The 20,706-nt window shown below is 43.3% G+C and overlaps 1 protein-coding gene and 1 pseudogene across 1 annotated transcript in view; one reads left to right on the top strand and one right to left on the bottom strand.

Moving 5' to 3' along the window:
- Positions 1-20,706, top strand: part of RAI2 (retinoic acid induced 2) — a 301,266-nt gene that overhangs the window by 129,121 nt on the left and 151,439 nt on the right. The gene's annotated exons all lie outside the window — the stretch shown is intronic.
- LOC105068646 (large ribosomal subunit protein uL18-like) lies at positions 12,951-13,845 on the bottom strand (annotated as a pseudogene).

Here is a 20,706-nt window from a genome sequence, read left to right as displayed (position 1 = left end):
CTGGGTTTTTACGGCTTCAGATTCTATGATTTGCAAGAAATCTCCCTTCCCATCTCAGTAAAGTTTAGCATGGGAGAACAAGGTTATTTAAGTTTCTTACTTTGGAAACAGGCTATATTCTCCCTTCCCCCTATCCTCCATTCCTAATTCTCTTGGTCCTAGAGAAGAATTGCAAATTATTCCTCAATATCATTCTCCCAAAGGTTAGTTTGCAATATTTTCTGACATCCTGTTCCATCTTTGAAAAGATCAAAAAAGGCAAAATTTGACCTCCATTCATTCAGAGCGTTTTTGGGTAAATGATTTTCCAGTGCAGTGAGAGATGACTGTTTTCTTAATTTTGAATAGATGAAAATAGACACCAATCAACAAACCTTTGGCTAAGGGGAAAAATCTCTTTAACTCACATTTTGCTTCAATTACACTGAGGACAAAGGAGCGCATTGCACCCTGTGCATGAATAGATGCTTCATTATTCAAAACAAGCATCAAAGAGCATTCTGTCCCCTATAGAAAATATGCAATCACTGTTTAATTCAATGGTAGAATGCAAATTTAAATTCCCAGAAGGGGAAGACTGTTAATGCCATTTAAATTGGTTGTAAATTACAGATAATACGCTTGAGACCCCCGAATACAGATTAGTGGAGTATTGCTTTAGGAATTCAATTCTATTTTGAACTTACTGTGTATTTATATATGAAAAATAAAGCCATGAAGGCTTGTTTACAGATACATTTTATTGCGTATCTTTTTTATTTCTGAAGCAAATATTTCACTTTTAAATGCCATGGAGATGGTTCAGCGTACTATAAGGAAATGCCATGTTAAAGACAGATTAGCACTCTCAGAGGCAGCTCCTCATTAAAAAACAATCAAAACAAAACAAACCTAAGACAGGGACACTACAACGGAATTTAATCAAGATATCACACTAGCTGACTTTTCTATCTTTTTACCTCATTTCTATTGGTGTTCCTGTAGTTTAAAAATCCCAGAGTCACAAGACAATCATGAGTTTCAGAAATTACAGGCTTTGATTATCTCTTGCCGCTTAAGTATATCAGCCACTTAGAAGTTGTTTCTCATTTTCACGGGTTAATTAATCATGAGTGGGATGCCTGATGGGCAAGTCTTTGTTGGAAGGATTATTCCTTAAAAACAAGGGCCTTTCAGAAGGAGAAAGTGTTAGATAAAAATGGACACTTTTCAGCAAAGGTTTCAGAGCTCCCAGCTTGAAAAGTAGCAATTTCCCTTCCAGTTCATAGAAGTAAAAACAGTTTCCCCCTTGATGTGGTTTCATGTCTCAGGTAGGAAATAGGTCACTCGGGGTGATACAAATAAATCAGCTTCGAGCTCGTGTTCTCTCCCCTGGCAGCGTATGGGACATGTTTTTATTTTGTGTGTGAAACTGAAAGGTATCAAAAAAAAGTTGCCATTGATATATACTAAGAGAATGGAGCCAAGCTACGGAACAATGGAGGAATGCCTAATTCATTATGCCAGAAAATGGATTGTTACCATCAATACCACATGGAGTTAATCATTTCCAAAGAACTATAATGCCAAGTTATCCATAACACTGCACCTAAATGGAATAATGTTTTATTTTTTCTTTGATCTGTCAAAGGTGCTTCAAGCTTTGCCAGGACCTTAGTGACACTATCAACATTTCATTGTATAGTTCCTATGAATTACACAGGCCTTGTGATATCCCGGAGGTTAATTGAATTTTTAAAATCCCTGGTATTATCTTGTTTACTTGTCATTTATTTATGCTTTGTAAAATAACACAGAACCTGCCCCCCTTTTCTTTTTCTGGCTATTTGCAATTAGCTTAAATGGGAGTTTTTTCTCTATACCTAAGAGTGAGGATGAAAACAGCCAGTTGAAACACAAAGCTTTAAAGAAAGGTGGATAAAATTCAGGTAATTTTTGCTGGTGTTGGGAGACTGACAAAATACGTGTATGTGTGGTGGGGGCGGGATCTTTCTACCTTTTCCTTGATAGGATTTGGGTTAGAATAGTCCTGATGCACATAAAAAAGTGAATGAGGAGACTCTGGATTTTGTTCTTAAGTCCTCAGTGCTCTGGGCATCTATACATCTTAAGCTTTATCAGGTGAGGCTGGAGGCTGGCCTCCTGCCCAAGCTGTGTCCACCTGCACCAGCAGTGAGTGATCAGCACAGTGATGGCCATTCATCTTTTCTCTCTGTCCTGGGGTTGGGTTTAGGGTGTGCACGCTCTTTCCCCTAGAAGCCATGGACCAGTATTCCAATATGGTGGGTGGGCAATGCCAGCCTGCTCTCAATCCCCATATCCTGGCCCCAGCCCGCCAAGCTAACAAGAACAGTGAGGCAGGGCAGTACAAGTGCCAGCCTGGGGGGCCATGGGACCTGAGTTCTTGCCTGGCCTCTGTCATCTTTTTTTAATCAGATTTCTGGGTCTCAGTAGAAGGTGATGTTTCCTTATCTTGAAAGCAAGGAGGGCCATTCATTTTAACTAACATTTGGTGAGCACCTAGCACATACAAGACTCTGCCCTGGATCCTGGACAAAAATAAAAGTAAGACATGATTCCTTTCCTCAAGGGATTCAAAGTGAAGAACCTGGGCAGTGTAGACAAACTTGGAGACAGATAATGCAGTAAGTTCTTAATCCTGTATAAACAGAATACTGTCAAAGCATAGAGCATAGCCATTAAAAGCACATGCTTTCCAGCCAGACTGCTTGAGTTCAAGATCTGGCTTTGCCTCTATAAGCTGTGTGACCTTGAGCAAATTACTTAATCTCTCTGTGCCTCAGTGTCTCATCTTTCAAATGGAGGTGATAATTCTACCTGCCTCTTCAGATTATTCAAGCAATTATGACAGTGCCTAGTATGTAATGATCTCTACCTATATTCATATATAATGATAATGTTCTAGAATTCTCATAAGTCCATGGGGCTGCAAAGGAACTAGTGAAGGAAAGGGAATCCTTAATTTAAAAAAAAATCTAACTGCATTTCCAAGAGAATGAAGATGAATAAGCATATTCCATGCTTATTAGGTATCAGTTGGTTCACTAACATCCCTGCTCCCCTTGGGTGCCCATAAGTCAGCGTCCAGGCTGCCAAGCAGGAGTGTTTGGCACGGTTAGGGGTGTTCTGCATTAAGACTAGGGAAGGACCATTCTTTGATCTGCCACCAGCTCCCAGGGAACACACACGGAGAAGCTAACCATCTCCTTGCCCACCCGGCTCGGGCAGACCGTGGGAGAGAAGTCTGCAACAGGAACATTTTTGGGCCTCACTGATTCCTGTGCCTGAGAGGGAAAGTAGGAGGGTGAGTAGGTCTTTATGCTTGGAAGTTGCAAACATGAAGGCAGAACTTGGCCCTGGCAGGAATGAGAGCCATGGGGCTGGCTGGATGTCAGCGGACTCAGGCTGAGTGAGGGCAGCTGTGGGCTGCTTGGGAACGTCCTTCTGGGAGTGGGAGCTGGAAAGAAAAAGGGCGGAGAGACAGAGGAGACTGGGCTGGGATCTTGATGAGGAATTTGAGAGAAAGGAGACTATGTTCGGCCTCGGAGATACAATGTTCAGAAGGACAGGAAAATCAGGTACATTAGGCACACACCTGAGATATGCATGGAGTGGAGATGGTCAGACTCATGGGAGCAGGGATGTGCTGGTAAATATTTAAGAATCAGCTCTCTTCGGAGAAGAAAGGCAAGGAGGGGACTCCTTTATAGAATCTACTGATTTTCCTAGTGTAAATCCTACCACTGTGGCTGACTTCAAGTCATGTATGTGATGTCACTAGATGTGGGGTCTGGAAGAGTTGCTGGCTGGCACCGTATCATACCTGATTTCCCCCTATGCATACAGTAGACACACAGGTCACCTCAAGCGCCAGGGTAATAGTCAAATGTTGTAAACGGATTAGGAAGTGATGAGCTTTGAGTGTTTATTACTTTTGTTTGAATATAATTTATTTAATTGTAATTTTCTATAATTTCATTTTAAATAATGACCATTGTTTACAGTGGGCTTGCAAAATTTCTGAAAATTTAACAATTGACCCTTGGAAGCTGGTTCAAGCTGGCTTCAAAGCATATCAATTTTCTCTATGGTAAAATAAGAGCCTCCTTTTCTTCATACTGTCTAGATCACAGGGTTCTTGTGAGGGTTGGAAAAATATGTGAAAGCGTTTCAAGAACTGTAAGCAGCATATAAATATTATATACAACTAAAACATATTCTCATGGGAAGAGTATAACCTAGTGGTTGACAAGGCAGGTTCTGGAGCCAGTCTGCCTAAGTTGAACCCTGGCTCTACTCTTTTTTCGCTGTGTGACCTTAGGCAGACCCTTGCCCTCTCTGAGCCTCAGTTTTCTCATTTGTAGGATTTGAGAGGCTGAACTGAGTTAATATTGTAAAGCATCCAGAACTGTGTCTAGCATACAGTAAGCACCATTTAAATATTGACTAAAATTGTTTACTAAGTTAAACAGTAGTAAGTCTGCAATTCTTCCAGAACCAGAAGGCCTTTTAACTGGGGAGCCCAAGAGCCTAGCCTCCACCTCCATCCCCACCCCGCTTGGTTTTAACGGGACAGCTCTCCTCTATGGTAATAGAATTTCTCCTTTGCTAACAGGCAATGCTTTTTAGATAATGAACCCTGAGGCCTAGTTCGGAGATAAAGATGCTGCTAGAATCAGATTCCACGGCCATTCACCACAGTGGCGGGGGTGGGGAGGAAAGAGAGCTATCTTATTACATGCCTGGCTGGCTCAATTACTTCAGTCCTGACCTAGGCAGATGCTGGAGCCAGCCCGGGGCAGAGCTCCAGAGTTCAAGGGACCATTAGCTGCCCCGCAGAACGTGGTCTCATTTACTATCTCAAGACAGGAAGTGGAAGCAAACCTGCCCACCAAAGGCCCCAGGGCTGGCCAGGGTAAGAAAGTAGACAGACGGGTCTAGAGAGATGGAGGACGGCACGAGGGAGGGGACAGGAGCCGCGGCTGCGATGTCAGCCGCAGACTGCTTCAAAGAGTCTGGGGGGTGAGGCAGAAGGTTCTGAGGCAAAGTCAGGGCCAGATTTGGTGGGGGAGGAAGGTGGTTGGGAAGGCAGTCAGGACCTCCTCACCAGGGACGAAGAAGTCTGGTGCCATGAAATAAGAATAGAAAGGCAGAAGCAAAGAAGGGTTTGGTCCGCAAGGTGGAAAAATCCAGGCAGGCTGCTATGACCAGGTTTTTCCAACTAAGGCATGGCAACCATTACAGAGTCCTGAATTCCATGGAGTGGGTCAAAACCAGCATTTCCTCTTTCTTATCAAAGTAGAATAAAAGAGCGTGGCATAGACTGCATAGGTGCTCATCAATCCCAGTTCCTCTTCCTGGGTGCTCAGACTATGTTTCCCTGTGGCCCTTACAGTTAGGTTGGAGCCTTGTAACTAGGTTCTAGCTATGGAGTGTAGGCAAAAGTGAGATAAGCCACTTATAAGCCTAATCACAAAATCCCCTGAATGACTCTCTCTCTGTCTCTCTGTCTCTGTCTCTGCTCTGTCTCTCTCTCTCTGTGCCTCTGTCTCTTTCACTCTCTCTCCCCTTCTCTCCTTTCTACCACAATTGTGTGTTGAATCAGATGTTGTTGAAGATGGTGATATCATAATATAGAAGGAACCTGGATCCCTGGAGGAGGAAGAAAGCCACTAAGTAGAGCTGCCTAATCTGCACTGGGCTAGGACATGAACAAGAAAAATACTTTTATTTTAAGCCACTGAGATTTTGGGGCTGTTTGTTTCAGTGCTTAGCAAGCACTGCCCTGACTAATAAAAATAACAGAATAAAATGGAATGGAGTGGAAAGGAAGAATAGAATGGAATAAGTGAAAATAGAACAGAATGGAGTGGAATAGAATAGAATAGAAACTATCAAAGTGCATTGCAGTTAGTAAAAAGTAAATTTGTTTGTTGAAAAATTTGTTTCAGTTCATGTGTATATACTTAACTTGTTTTATTTTTTGCCAGAGGAAGAGGTAAAAAGTTTTGAAAATCACTGCCTTAGAGCTGGAAGGAGGTTTGGGGAGTGTGAAAGAAGAAAAAGCTTTAGGTAAAAGCTTTAGGTAAGATTGGGATTGCTTATTGACCACACCACCCTTTTAAGGAAGGTGCTGTAGATTTGCTCAGTACCCCTATCTTATGTCTAGTTGTAGTAGAAATTTGTTATTTGTGCTTGCTGGTCTGCTCTCTCTTCCACTGAGAATAGCATCCCAGTCTTAGTCCATATAGTTTGTCTGGGGCTGTCTCTACCCCTTTGATATCAAGGTGGAGGACACATGTATGAAGCCTGGACAATCAAAGTGTTTCATTCCTGGAACCATAGTGATTGGTTCAGGAATGAACACAGGACCCAAGTTGGTCCAACCAGAGTTAAAACTGGGACTTTGGCTGGAGTGATAAAAGTATGTGCTTTGTTCCCTTGTTGTGGAGCTGTGGGGATATGAATCTGAAATTGCTGAGGCTGTCCTGCCATGACAGGGGAGAACTTGCCAGAGAATAGAACCACCATTGGGGAAGGCTGAGCTAGAGAACAAACAAGACCAAGTCCCAATGACATCATTTGAACCCCTGGATCTAGCCATGCCTGAAGTCATCCCTGTAGTTTGTAGTTGAGTCTATAAGTTCAGTTCTTGGCTTCTTCCAGATTGGATTGAGTTTTGTAACTGAGAGTCCTGAGGCTGTGGTCCTCTGCATTTTTAAGATGTCTCTTCCTTGGTAAAATGGGCCTCAGGAAGGAATTAAAGTGGAAAACAGCTGGTCCTCAGGCTCCTCCAGGCTTTGCCAGGGAAAAGTGGTTTCAATCACAGAAGAATCAGGCTTCCACATATGGAAAAACTATAAGGTAAAATCAAGGAGAAATTCATTTTTTCTTGTTTTGTTTTGAGGGGATGAAGAACAGATGAATGCCATTACAACTACTGATACATTTCTCTTCATTTGTTCAACAAATATTTATTGACTACCTTCCATGTGTTAAGAACTATGTTAGGCCCTGGAGACACAACATTGAGTAATAACAGAGCAAATTCTTGTTAAGAGCTTACTATGTGTCAGACTCTGTTCTGGGAACTTTATGCTTATTAACTATTTTGGCCTTTACATCTACCCTATCTGGCAGATAAGTTTTACCATCTCCCATTTTATAGATGAGGAAACTGAGGCACAGCAAGATTGAGGTAGGAAGAAGGAGAACTAGTTTTGAACTTGGGGATACCAGCTTCAAGTCTGAGTGTTAAAATCATTGAACCACACTGCCATGGCCCTAGCTCACTCAAAGCTCATAGTGGTTTCTACAAAGAACCATCCCAAGAGTCTCTTAGGATCTCTGCTCTGAATTAGAATCCAGTTTAACAAACTCTGACTGACTTGAACTGCAGCATCACTTGTTGAATTCCAGGCTCTGCTCAACTTACCTTTGTGAAATTAGTCTTTAGCTATTAATATGTGTGACTGTGGAAGGGGAAGAGGGGATAAAAGGTCACTTAGAGATACAGTTTAGTCTAATGGTTAAAAGCACAGTTTTTGGACTCATCTGAGATACTGGGTTCAACTCTCTACTCTGCCATTTTCTAGCTGTGTGACCCTGCAGAAGTTACTGACCCTCTCTGAGCTTCTGTCTCTTCATCTTGGAAATGGGGTTAATGATTTCACTTCATCTGATTGTTGCACAACTGGAACAAGGTAATGAAGTGCCTGAGGCAAAGTCAGCACCCAGTAAATGCTGGTTGTGATAGCTCTTCCTCTTTGGCTTTCTCTGTTACATGAGGAGTTGGGCAAGATGCTCTCTGAGGTTTCTGCTGGCGTATGTTTGTGTGACTAGAATTTTCCAAATGCTAATTTGGGAATGGCAAATTCCCATTGTCATGGTTTTTCTTCTTAAAGAATTATTTTCTGTTGTGTCTCTGTAAAATTGGGCTTTTGGTGCTAGTTTGCAGCCACAGGAGCTTAAGACTTTTACATGACATCATAAGTTGGTGCCCATAAAAGTGGTGAAATGCCATATACCAAACAGTGAGGAAGAGTATTCCAAGGACCCTAGTTCAAATCTGGACATTCTTCTCTGGTGGGTGGGGGTGTATGGCTTGGCTTCCCCTTCCTTGACTCCTTTAATAATTCTGGAGACACTCCCACCCCCAAGCTAGAGGAGGAATTGTTGGAGGGGGCACGGAGTGAGAAAGAGTAAAAGAGGGGAAAGCAAAGACAGCAGGACAGGGAGGAGTGTGGGGAGGGGGAAGGGATGGAAAGGCTAGAAGTCAACGAAGAGAATACAGAGAAAGAAGAACTGGGTAGGCAGACTAGGGAAATCAGCTCAGACCTCACCATGAAATGTTCAGTCTGTTCTAGTAAAACTTGATTTCTAAAATGTCCTGTTGGAAACGTAGAACGAATCCAAAAATAGAGATTTATATTTGGTTGAGGAAAAATGAATGACCATCGCATGCTGCTTAGGAGCAAAACTGTCATGATACCATTGACCTTTTTTCCACTCTGCAGGTCATTCACAAACCATAATTTATTTCATTGCTGAAATACAACACCACATGCAATACAAACCAAAAATAGGTGAAAAAGACTAAATGTCTATATTCCTCAGAGAGACCCTCTCCAATGGGATGAATTTTCCTTCCTTCATTCACTTATTCATTGCTTTATCTACCAGCCACTCATTGGGCATCTACTTTGTGCCATGCCCCATGTTAGATGGTAGAGATTCAGAGATAAGTAAGACATGATTCCTGCCCTGTAAAGAATGATAATGCAGTGCCAGTTTTGACACTTCTCCCATCTAGAGGTGAGGGACCATATCCCTTCCCCTTGAATCTTATCTGGTCTTAATGACTCACTTGTAACCAATGGAAGTAATGTATCAGGTTAAGTTATAAAAGGTAATACAGCTTCTGCCTTGCTTTCTGGAGCATTTACACTAAGAGACTTGAACTGCCATGAAAGATGTCCTACCACCCTGAGGCCACCATGGTGTGAGGAAGCCCAAGCAGCTACATGAAGTGGCCATGTGTACAAGTTGTGATAAACAGATGTCCCAGCCAATAGCCAGCATTAACTGCCAGATGTTGAGTGAAGATCCTCCAGGTGATTTCAGCCCCCAGCCATTCAGTCACCTCCAACCACTGAATCTTCCTAACTTAGGTCCCAAACAACATGGAACAGAGGCAAACCATCCCTACTGTGCCCTGTTTGATTTACTGACTCAGAATCTGGCTATGGACATAATAATAGTGTTGCTTTATGTCACTAAATTTTGGGATAATTTGTAGTAGTAGTAGTAATCGGAACACTTTCTAGTGATTGTTAAAATCCCAAATAAATCTGGAAACACAGTTATTAAATGACCACCATGGTCCTCATCCCCAAAGGTGTTTATCAGTTTCCCATTTATAATACTCCCTGGGACTTACAAACAGCATTTTAAAGAGTTACTGTTCTCAGGAAGCTGAAAGCCTCAGTTGGACAGACCCACCCAAGAGGCTTAACTGAGAACCAGAATATGTCAAGGGGACCAAAAATCTGACCCTTCAAGAAGCTTTATGAATGCAACAGCCTAAAAATGACAACAAAATCTCTTCTTTATACCATGATTCAGGTATGTGCCAACTGCTTAAAATCAACTTCATTTCCCACCAGTTGTTCTTTTCTTAGAGTGCAGATACCTAATCATGATATCCATGCATCAAATAAAATATGATTCCATCATAGACTCATGGAATACTGAATCTAAAGGAGGTTTACAAATCTCCTGATTCAACTCGCACACTTACCTAATGAGGAAATTACTGAGGTCCGGAAGATTGGGTTCCTTGTCCAGGGCAACACAGCTAGTTAGTGGTCAGGTGCCAGGAACCAGGGCCCCCCTCTCATTTGTATACAGTCTCTTCTCCCTGGACATCAGGGAAGGCATTGTACTCAAGGTGGCATCATGGGGAAGTTCCAAACACAGGTCATGGAGTCCAACAGAACTCCCAGTTCTGCTCCTTCACACTAGCTGTGTGAATATAGCCAAGTTACTTAACTTCTCTGAGCCTCTGATTTCTCCTCTGTAAAATGGGGGATAATTATGAAACTTACCAACCAGGGTTCATTATGAGAGTTCATTGAGATGATGCACAGAAAGCACATCGCATTTTGCCTGGTCCAGTTTGTAGTAAGCAGTTACAAAGTCCAGCTCTCTCTAGAATGAAACATTCTGGCCTGTACCTTGAAGAAGTGGACTTGAGGCTGAGTGAGGAGGTTTGCTTCATTGTTTTCTAGTTTGAGGGTGATCAAAGGTTGTCCAGGCTGGCACTGCCGCCAGCCCTCTGGGAGAAGTAAGTGGCTGCTGGCCTCATTCGAGTACCTGTGAGGTTGCTGCATCTTTGCCTCTCTTCCCTGGATGCTGACAGATAACTCCTTGGCTTGTCCATCTGAGACATTCCCCTCCACCTGTGAATGTTGTTTCAACTCCACTGGGCATAATGTACCTCGATCTAGTTCCTTTCCCTCTTGCTTCTCCTTGTCACCTCTCAGAGTTGAGGGCTCATTGTGGATGTCAATAAGGGGCTGCGATGTCATCAGTTTCCTGCCTTCTTCCACCAGTGGAGCCCCATGGGAGCTGCACAGTGCACCCCTGGGGCAATAAAAGTTCACCTGCTCACTTCTGGCACCTGGTACCTCAGAGCACCCTGGTGACCTCAAATCCTGAGGCAGCCTCCAGAGCTCAGCTACAAAGCAAGGGAGAGAACTGCGGGGGGCCCCAGACAGAAGCAAGTTGAGAGGACAGCCCAAGCGAACATTCTTGTCCAGGTGTGTGGAACAGATCTTATGCTAATGGTGCCCATTACCAGAGAGAATAGATTAAATCTCCTTTCAACTTTCTGAGGCCCAGGAGGCATTCACAAGCATTTCTTATAAATGTACAGTGTGCTAGGCATTATCTTAAGCCCACAGGAAGGGTACAAAGATGAACAAATTGGCAACCTCCCTGCTTTCTATGAGCTCATAGTTTTGTGAGAGAAGCCAGATTCAGAAACAATGACAACATAGTGTGATCAATGTTGAATTTGCGACAATAGCAAGGGACAGAGGGCGTGGCTGTTGGTGCTGTCAGAGGTAGAGGGAGTGGTGAGGAAGTCTTCACAGAAGAGGTGCTCAACAAAGAGTAGAGGTTGCTAAGGTGCCAAGTGAGATTCAGGCCTAAGGAACAGCATGTGCGAAAAAAGGGCAGCAGTCTGAAAGAACGCGGAGTGTTTGGGGGAGTACAAACCATCTGGTGGGAAAGGAAAAAGGTGGTGGGAAAGGTTAAAAAATGATATAGAGCCAGATAAGAGAGCCCTTGGCTGGATATACAATGGGGAGTTTGTACTTTATTTCCTAGGTGAAATGGAGTTACTGATGGTTATTGAGCAGGGGAATGACATGCCATTTTGTATTCCTGAAGGATAATACTGCTTCCAGTGTAGAGGATGAAGCTGAGGGGCCTGAACTAAATGCAGAGAGAGCAATCAGCAGGCTCTGACTTCATCTAGACAGGGTGGGATGGGTTCTTCCGTGTGGCAAGGACCCTCGGGGTGGGGGCTGGCGGAGTTCCATCTAGCTACAGCCTGACCAGACTGAACTTATCCACCTCCCTTCTGTATCCCCCAGACTCTGACTAGGAGTAAGTGCTCCATAAATATGTGTTAAAGGAATGCACAAATGTGGGATGTCCCGCCCCACAAGGACTCCCCATGATGTGAATCAGTGACCTCGCAAGAGCCCAAATTGTGCTTGGATCTTGACCTCCTGACATAGAAAAAGGAGGTTTCAGTCTGCAGCAGGTCAAATCAGGACTGGATTGCTCTGCTCCCTGTCACTCTAGGTAGCAAAAGTCTCATTATTTAGGAAGAGCAATGGACAGATTTTGTTCGGAGGTCAGGGACAAAGGAACAGAAATCAGGCAGATGATTTTGACTGTGATGTTAAAAATGCTACAGATACAGGCATTTGCTGCTTTGCACTACTGTCCCTTACAGTTCCAGAGGCCATTCAGAGCTGTTAGCTCACCTTTGTGTCTATATGTCCTGGGGGGTAGGCACCTTTGGTGCCCCCAGAAGCAGATCCTGAAACAAAGTCTTAAATGCAAGTTGTTTATTTGGAAGGAGGAAACACTGGTTGGAAAGTGGAGGAGTGAGAGGGGAAGGGAAGGGAGCCAGAGTTGCGTGTGATAATAAGCAAGTCCCCACTATGGGCTCCTGGAGATCAGTCCCAGTGGGGACCTCCGGGGGAGAGTGTTGAACATTCCAGAGTTATCCCGCTGCTGGGATGAGGAAGCTGGGGTATTTCTCCACCAACTCCCCATCTGTCATCGTTTGAGGGCTGCTTTCAGGGGCGTGAACTCTCCAGCATTTCCATCTTGCCCTGAGCACCAGTTCAGTGTGTTCTCATAGACAGTTACAGATATTGGCAGTAAGCAGCGTTAGGTGTGTAGGGGGAAGTGCAGGGTACATGTGGGTGCCAATAGGGTCTGTTACCGGTGCTTATAACCACAGGGAGGGCATCCAGCCCCACCCTAGAAAGATTCTTCAGTCCCGAGCTTAGGAAGGAAAGGGTGTGTGATAAACACTGAGGTTTAATGGAAATGCATTACTGTTTTCATATGGGGTATGGAGGTGCAAGTGTCAGAAGCCTGGATTTAAAAAAAAAAATCTTTGTGTCTCATTCATAGTACAATCAGATGATCGCTTGGGCTTTGGCATATTTTCTAGCTCGTTGAGGGTGGATGGTAGGGTAGTACCATTCCATGGCATGGCTCAGAGGCAGGAGTATCCCCATAATTTCCTTCCTCCAAAGCCACTTTTTTGGGGGCTGCTTGGTCAATAAGCTTATCACTGTCTTTATCTTAAATGTCTTCATAGAATATTGTGGTTTGCTCTATTAGCTCTCAGCAGCCCATTCCTGAGCTCGAGGAAGCTTGCCTTCTTCCGAGCTACCCTATCTTTCTTCGGGGCAAGAGACATTTGCAAATGGTTCCTCTTCTTCTTTTTAGCTTCTTTCTTAGTCTTCTTCTTATAGACTGGATTCTCTTATAAAGCAGCATGAGCTTTCTTATACATATCCTCCACCATGTCTAGAGTTAATGTTGTTCTTTATGTAGTGAGAGAATTGTTTCTTGTAAGCATCTTCAATTTCTTCAGTTAGATTACGCGTATCATCTGCAACATTCTGACTCATGATGTGCTTCTGGTGTATTTCTGCGTTGAATTCCTTGCTTTCTGAATCATAACCAGGGGATTGTTTGGTACTGTGAGGGATAGACAAGCCTCCATCCACAGCGCCCTTCAGGGTCCCCCAGACTTTGTTTCCAGTAATAGATCTAGCAAGCCCTGCATCCAAATGGCAGGTAAAGGCACCTACCTGATTGACCATCAATGGTTTCCATGTTGTGGTTATCTGCGGTCACCTCCACTTGGCCTTCAAAGATCTTGTCCATGCCAAACTGACTGAGAAGCCTTTGGGCCAGCGGCAGGCCAGTACAGTATCCTGCAGCATAATTTGTCAGGCCAACCTTCACACCGTACTTTGGGAGTTCCTGTGCATTAGCAGCGCAGACTCATATTCCCTTCTGTGTGAGCGTAAGCGATCTGACAAATGATATCTGTGTTGGTTACATGAACTCATCCTGTATTTGGGTGTGTTGTCCTTATTTTTATCTTGGATTACCAAGCATTTCCCAGTGTAGTAATTAATCAGTTTTACTCTCTCATCTTGTAAATTTCACTTGGTATCTCTTGAAGTAGGTCTTAATCTTAACAACTTCAACAAACCCCATCCTGTGGAACAGAGACCGTGTCTGCAGCTTGCCAGATCTGCAGCCTCCAAAGCCACTTTGAACAAATACACAGATACCACAGAGAAGCCAGATGTCTGCTAGCTGATGCAGCCAGACGTGTCAGCCAGCCTACCTCAGACCCCAGAGAACAGTGCCATGCCACAGCCTAGGACATTCCAGAGCTGCCATTCCTCAGAGACCTTGGACCAGTGCTGGGCAAACCAGTGAGACTTAGCGTCACCTGGGGCACGTGTTTAAAAGGGAGTTTTAAAAGGCTATACTCCCGAGATGCTGGCTCAGGAGGTCTGGAGTGGGACTGAGGAATATACATTTTAGACCAGACTCCCAGATGATTCAAAATAAGGTCCAAAATGTCCAAAGAACAGAGGATATGAAGCCTTGTCTATAAACTGGGCAACGAGAGAAGGTATCAGTAGGCCCTAGTTAAAAACACAGGTAAGGGGATCCTGAAAGTTTAACAGTCCCTTACTCCGGATAAATGTTTCTACCTCCTACCTGCATGCTTGCTTCTTGGGGAAAGGGGACTTTCTGTGATGGCTCCCTAGTCCTCCAACAGTCTTTCAAGATAAAGGTGATTTATCTGCATCTGCTCTGTTAAAAGACACCAAGCAAAATGGTAAGCTCTATTGTCAACCCCTGGCTTAGAATTCAGGTCATTCCCAGCCTTTGAAGAGGAGACTATAGACACCTTCGTATGAATTGTAAACTCTCTGGAGACCCTTAGTTCCACCCAGTAATTTTCAATGCTTGGGACAGGCATTGGGACAGGCTTGGGACACTGTTTCATATTTCCAGTCCTTTGCAGTTCCCACAGGCCAATTTTTTTTAACTTCCCTGGCATTAACACACTTTTGCTGGTCATAAACTTCTCAGGAAGTATGAGTCGAGCTAGAGAAGAATTGCTTCTCAGAATATACAGAAACAGGATCTCCTTAGTCCTTGGCCATCAATTAGGCTTTTGGAAAGGAACGTAGTAGCTCTTTGAGTTCACCAGGAGATGCTTTGGGACTGTACTTATGCAATAGGAGAAAGGCAGCTACTTAATAAATCCCAGAAAGGGCTTTCATTTAGCTTCCTCCATCTACTGATTTGATTCTGTTCATTCCATGATTTGCTTCTACATCTGTATTCACTATCCAGCATGAGCTCTTTACCTTTGCTTTCCCTTTAATCTGCATCCATGAATTACCTGCAGATACTCAGATCTCTAAATCATAGCATTAAGGTCATTAAATTAGGAATATGTCACTGAAAGTGAACCTCTTAGAGCAGCTCTTCATAACAATTTAAAGGCTCAAAGGCCCAGATGAAAAGTTCGCAAAAACAGTGGACCCTCCTCCTGGAAGAGTGCACCTATAGACAACATTTTGCATACAGTTGTGTAGACCCCTCCGGTTAAGAATCTGCAGCTCACACCAAAGAAAAATAATCCCAATGAGACAAAAAAGGCTAGGGTGGGAGGAAGAGAAGGGGCAGAACAATGAAGCAGGCGGATCTCAGGGTGAGCAGCCCCAGTGTTAGCTGAAGTGACACAACACTAGCTGCTGTAACAAATAGCTCTTCAAATTTAAGTGTCTTGATGCATAACAGTCCGTTGTGGTGTTCCTGGTTGACAACTGAGTGACTTTCCCAGAGCAAACGAGTGATTCAGGGATTCGGGCTTCTTCCACCTTGTAGCTCTGCCATCCCCCAGAGCCTCAGTCCTGTACCCACAGCCAGCAGGAGAAGAAAGACCATGGATAAGGTACATATACTTCTTGAAAATCCCAGCCCAGAAGTACTGTCTCTCACTTCCAGTCAAATTTCATTGCTGAGAACTGATTACAGGGCCACATCTGGATGGAAACAGGGCTGGAGAATGTGTCCCTGGTCTGGGTAACCATTTCCTAGCAACAACTCTACAACACTGAAAGGAGAGCATAAACTTTTGGTGGGCAGAAAGCTATGTCTCATCCTAACCATGGCACGCAAGTAAAATCAGATAACAATAAATAGCAAGGACAGCCTTGAGAGGGAAAAGAAGCCACGAAAAGACATCATGAAGCGTCACACATGTGTATAATAGGGCAGCTGCGGCTCCACCTTGTTGGTAGCCAATAAGTGAGATTGCAGACAAGTTGTCTTCCAGTCTCAGAGCTTTCTAGAACCAGATGTTTGGTCGAGCCCCTCCTTCTCTCTAGCTCTATCCTTCCTTCCTCCTACTTCTAAACAAAAGTGCTAGTTTCAGAAGCAATTTCCCTTTTATAATACATGCTTCATACCCATCCATCTGAACCAGAATTTGGTTGGTTAATTGAAAAAAAAGATAGTTAAAACAGGGAATCATTGAAAAAATGATACATACAATCGTAAATATTTTATATAACTTAAATCGTGTAAATATACATTCATTCACTAAGTTTTTGATATACAGCCAAGTCATTTTCTTTGAATATAAATCTGCTGATGGAAGTTGCAGGCTTTCCTTCTCTCATGAGCTGCACCTAAATCTCATTGTGTATGAGATCTAGTTTTGAAAGTGGAGCAAGAATTTAAGGCACTTGTGAAGCAAGCTCAGTGTATAATCCTCCCAATTTTTAAATGATTTTTCAATCTTTTACAATTGTTTGGCATACACATAATTCAACAGAATTTTAAACTACCTGCTACTGTTACATCTTTCTAAAAATTTCAACTTTGTTCTCATAGAAACAACTCCTTTTGCATTCATATTTCATCAATTCACATGTATAAATTACTTAATTTTAAGAAGTAGTACAACTGGAACAAGTGTCATAAACAGGTTTGGAAGCAAACACAATCAACTCTTGGTAAGTGGGAGCAGAAGTGTATGCTGTAGGAGTGTGGCTCTGAGCACTCAGGGGGACATGGACCTCAGTCTATGTGTCTTGCAGAGGAAATAAGGAGTCTTAGTTTACTTGGTGTGGTCGCCAGCCTCCAAGGTGGTCGACAATGAGCCTTGCCTTTTGATATTCATACCCTTGTGTAGTCTTCTCCCACAATGAATTCATGGCTGGTCTGTGTGACCAATAGAATATGGTAGAAGTGTCGGTTGTGTGACTAGTGAGGGTAGGCCACAAAGAGTTTTGGGACTTCTGCCTTGATGTCTTAAATTCCTTGCTTTCCGAGAAGTCATCATGAGGACATTCAAGCAACCCTGTAGAGAGACCCACATGGAAAGGATCTGAAGTCTCCCACCAATAGTCAGCACCAGTTTGCCACCTTGGAAGCAGACTGGCCAGCCCCAGTCAAGCCTGTGGATGACTGGAGCCTCAGCCACCATCTGACTGTATTCTTATGAGTGATCCCAAGCCAGAACCATCTGGCCAAGCTGCTCTTGAATTCCTGATCCACAGAAGTTTTGGAAGATAATGAGTTTTCATTGTTTTAAGCCACTAGGTTTTAGGATGGTTTCTGACACAGCAATAGACAGCTAGTACATTTGGCAGAATGATTATCTTTCTGTCATTCAGAGAAGCTTCTGCAATAATAGACTGTCTATCGTGCTGGAAAGCCCTACCTGCTTTTGCTTTTTGGAGTGGTGGCCACAGACCATGCATGAGATGGTTGATCAGGGATAAGGCCATGATCATGAAGGATAATGAACCATGTGAGGGTAAATCTAGAACTCTTGGCCTTCTTAGCACCTGACTCAAGTGAGCTAACAAGTTTACGCTTGATTTAGGGTATGGTCCAATAACGAAAGCTTTATTCAAAGTGTAGTTCATGGACCAGCAGCATTGGCATCACCTGGGAGCTTGCTGAAAGTGTAGCATCTCATGCCCTACCTCAGGCATACTGAAGCAGAATCTGTATTTTTAACAAGATCCCCTGGGGAAACATATACACTTTAAGGTCTGAGAAGCACTTACTAAAGGATTATTTGGTGACTTGGGAACTGAAGGGAATACATTCTGGACGGATTGCTTCTAGAAAGGATTTCATTTTCCTGTAAGTAAGATCCTACCCAACAGGAACACTAGAAGCAATTCCTGAATTAGAGGAGATTGGATTCATGTCCTCCAGGATTAACTTGTTTTCAGCATTCTGTTGGTCTCTTCTGTGATCCTTGTCTCTAATTTCATCGTGTCTTAGATGTCTACAGTACCTGTCCCAGGAGTCCTGAGTTTTACCATCTTATTTCTTCCTACCCGTTGCCTCGCTCTGGTTTGCTTTAATAAGGCAAATTCATCAAAACTCAGTGATGTTTTCACGCTACTTGAAGGAGTAGATATGACTCCAGGGAGGAAAAAAAAACACATTTTTTTTTCTGATTGTGGTATACCTAGGACACGTTGCTGTGAAGAGGCTGAGAGGCAGATTGCTGCCTCCTGTTATTTACATCCTGAGACTCTCCATGGGGTGTGAGACAAGGCACCGTGAGCTGGAAGGCAGGATTTTTAAAGAGCAAACAGGAGGCTGGAGAAGTCATTAATTATGTTATCACAAAAAATATTTGGTGCTTCTTCTTAACGTTACAGCTGCCACTGCTGCTGGTAATGTCCTTTTATTTGTCCATGGGGGTTTGCTCCCATTAGATTAGATTAAGTGTCTCATCTAAGGCACAATAACAGATTTGGCCCTGTGCTTTAGCTGCTGGCTGTGGTTGACTGATACCCAAGCTTTTGACTCCCTGCTGCGTATCTAAGTGGTACAAGCTGCAGTCAATGCATTTAATCTACATAAAAAGAACACAAATTGCACGTTAGCCTTTTGGAGTCCAGTAATCAGGTCCCCCCCAACTTCTTCCCCTCCTCCGACCCCTGCTCTACTGGACAGTTTGAGGCACACTTGTGTTGCAAAGAAATTTTTTCTGAGTCAGGTGAAAAGTCTTTTGCATTTTAATTGCACTTGATCTGCTCATTGAATGACCCCTGTAATTTATATATTGTTCATAGTTAGTGCTTTCTGCAGTCCTGCTGTGCAGCTGATAACATAATTCACAGGCACACACCTTGGGCTCTGTGGGTAGTGGCTTGGGTTTTCCGTTCTTTCTGAGTTTGCAAAATTCTCTCGCTAGTCGTTCAGATTCAGGCTGCTGCGGCTGATGTCAATCACTATCTGCTTATGCAGGTGTAGCGAAAAGGCCACTCAATTAGCCCCCGCCCGCTCCTTTGTTTACATTGAAAGATGGCCCTTTCCTCGCCAGCCTTCTACGCTGTTTGCAGACCCGCTGGCTCTTTGTGACGCAGCTTCCTCCAAGCTCTCCCTGGATCCTGCTGTGAAAAGAACAGCAAACACAGGTATTACGCTCTCGCAGGCTAACTACAGAGGCAGTGAGATCCAAGACAATCAATAATTATGAAGGTTATAATAAATAGGAAATGCAGACATGACTCTTTTTTTTTGGTACATTAGATGGTTAGCTTTGGTAACTACAGCCATGCTATTTTTGTGATTAGGAAGATATTCTAAGCATTTAAGGCAAGTCTGTGGGAAATCAAAGTTCAGTTTTTACAAGTTTAGGTGTTTAATCAGTTTATTTGCTTTATAGTCTTATTGAAGCTGTATTCCATACATTCCCCTGTAGGATAAATTACGGGGTTGAGTTGGATTATTTTGGCCCATCTCAGATTTTGGTTTAGTGGTTTTGCTCTCAAAAAACTTTAGCGGGTAAGAGATTATTCCCTTGCCACTTAAAGTATGTCCCATGGTACATCAGCATCATCATCACCTGCGGGGTTCTTCGAAGTGCAGAGTCTCAGCATCCGCATACCAACAAGATCCCCAGGTAGCTTGCACATCACAGTTTGAGAAGCACCAAGTTAGACAATTGGGTCTCAACCCTATCTGCACATTCAAATCATCCAAAAACCTTTAAAAAATACTAATGCCTGGACCCCAACACCAGAGGTTCTGATCTAATTGCTTTAGTATAGATCCATGCACTGAGAGTTTTTACAACCTACTCGCATGATCTAACATGCAGCCAAGGGGGAGAATCACAGGATTATGCAAAATCTTAGAGAAGGTTTCAAAACAAACAGTTCTAAACCTAAATCAGTGCCCTACAGAAATTTCCCAGACTCCTTGGGAACCAGCAGGGTTTTCAGTACAATTGAACTTGACAAGTTTCTTCAGTGCCTGTTATGGGTCCATCTCACTACATCCCACAGGTCCATTCGGACAAGCCAGAAGGCAAAATACCTTGTAGGCAAGACAGAATTTTCCGTAGAGACATCTTTTCTAGCATATGTTTAGCAAACCTTCTGATTTCTTTTATTAGAAGAGAGGCAGGTGGCCCTTTGGGAAAGAGTTTGGAATGAAAGTCAGAAGACCTGGGTTCAAATTCTTATTTCACCATGAAGCAGTTTGTTATAATGTCTGAGATTTACGTTAAAATTCCTCACCAATTATAGAGTGACACTGTGTGCTTCAAAGTTAGGTTAAGCAAAAACCCAGATGTGAATCAAGCATGCACACCCCAGGGTTGGTCTGTGGGCATTCTCAGCAGAGGGGCCACTCTCCAGAGGCTGCTACTATATCCATTTCTGCTATTGAGATTGCCCACATTTTGCTAGTGAGCATAGCAAATGTCACAAAGAGGTATTATTGGTGAAATGAATGTCTTGTTAATTAGCATGATGAATGACCTCTCATGGTGAAATCACATGAATTCAAGATATGTGGATCTGCCCAAATATTTTAGCAATACTCCCTACTCTTATATAAACCAGATAGAAGAACCTAGTGACATCTGTAGCTCTGTACCCTTAGGGATGGCACCCAAGAATTGAACCCTAAGTAGGCCTTTGCCCAGCTATTGGTTTAGGAGGATTTCTTATTGCCTGATGCTGGTTATAATGGTAACAATCTTGTCATCCTATGTTGGCATTGTTG

Source organism: Camelus bactrianus, chromosome X (assembly GCF_048773025.1).
Source record: "Camelus bactrianus isolate YW-2024 breed Bactrian camel chromosome X, ASM4877302v1, whole genome shotgun sequence".
NCBI lineage: Eukaryota > Metazoa > Chordata > Mammalia > Artiodactyla > Camelidae > Camelus > Camelus bactrianus.
This window is presented reverse-complemented; position numbering and strand designations above follow the sequence as displayed.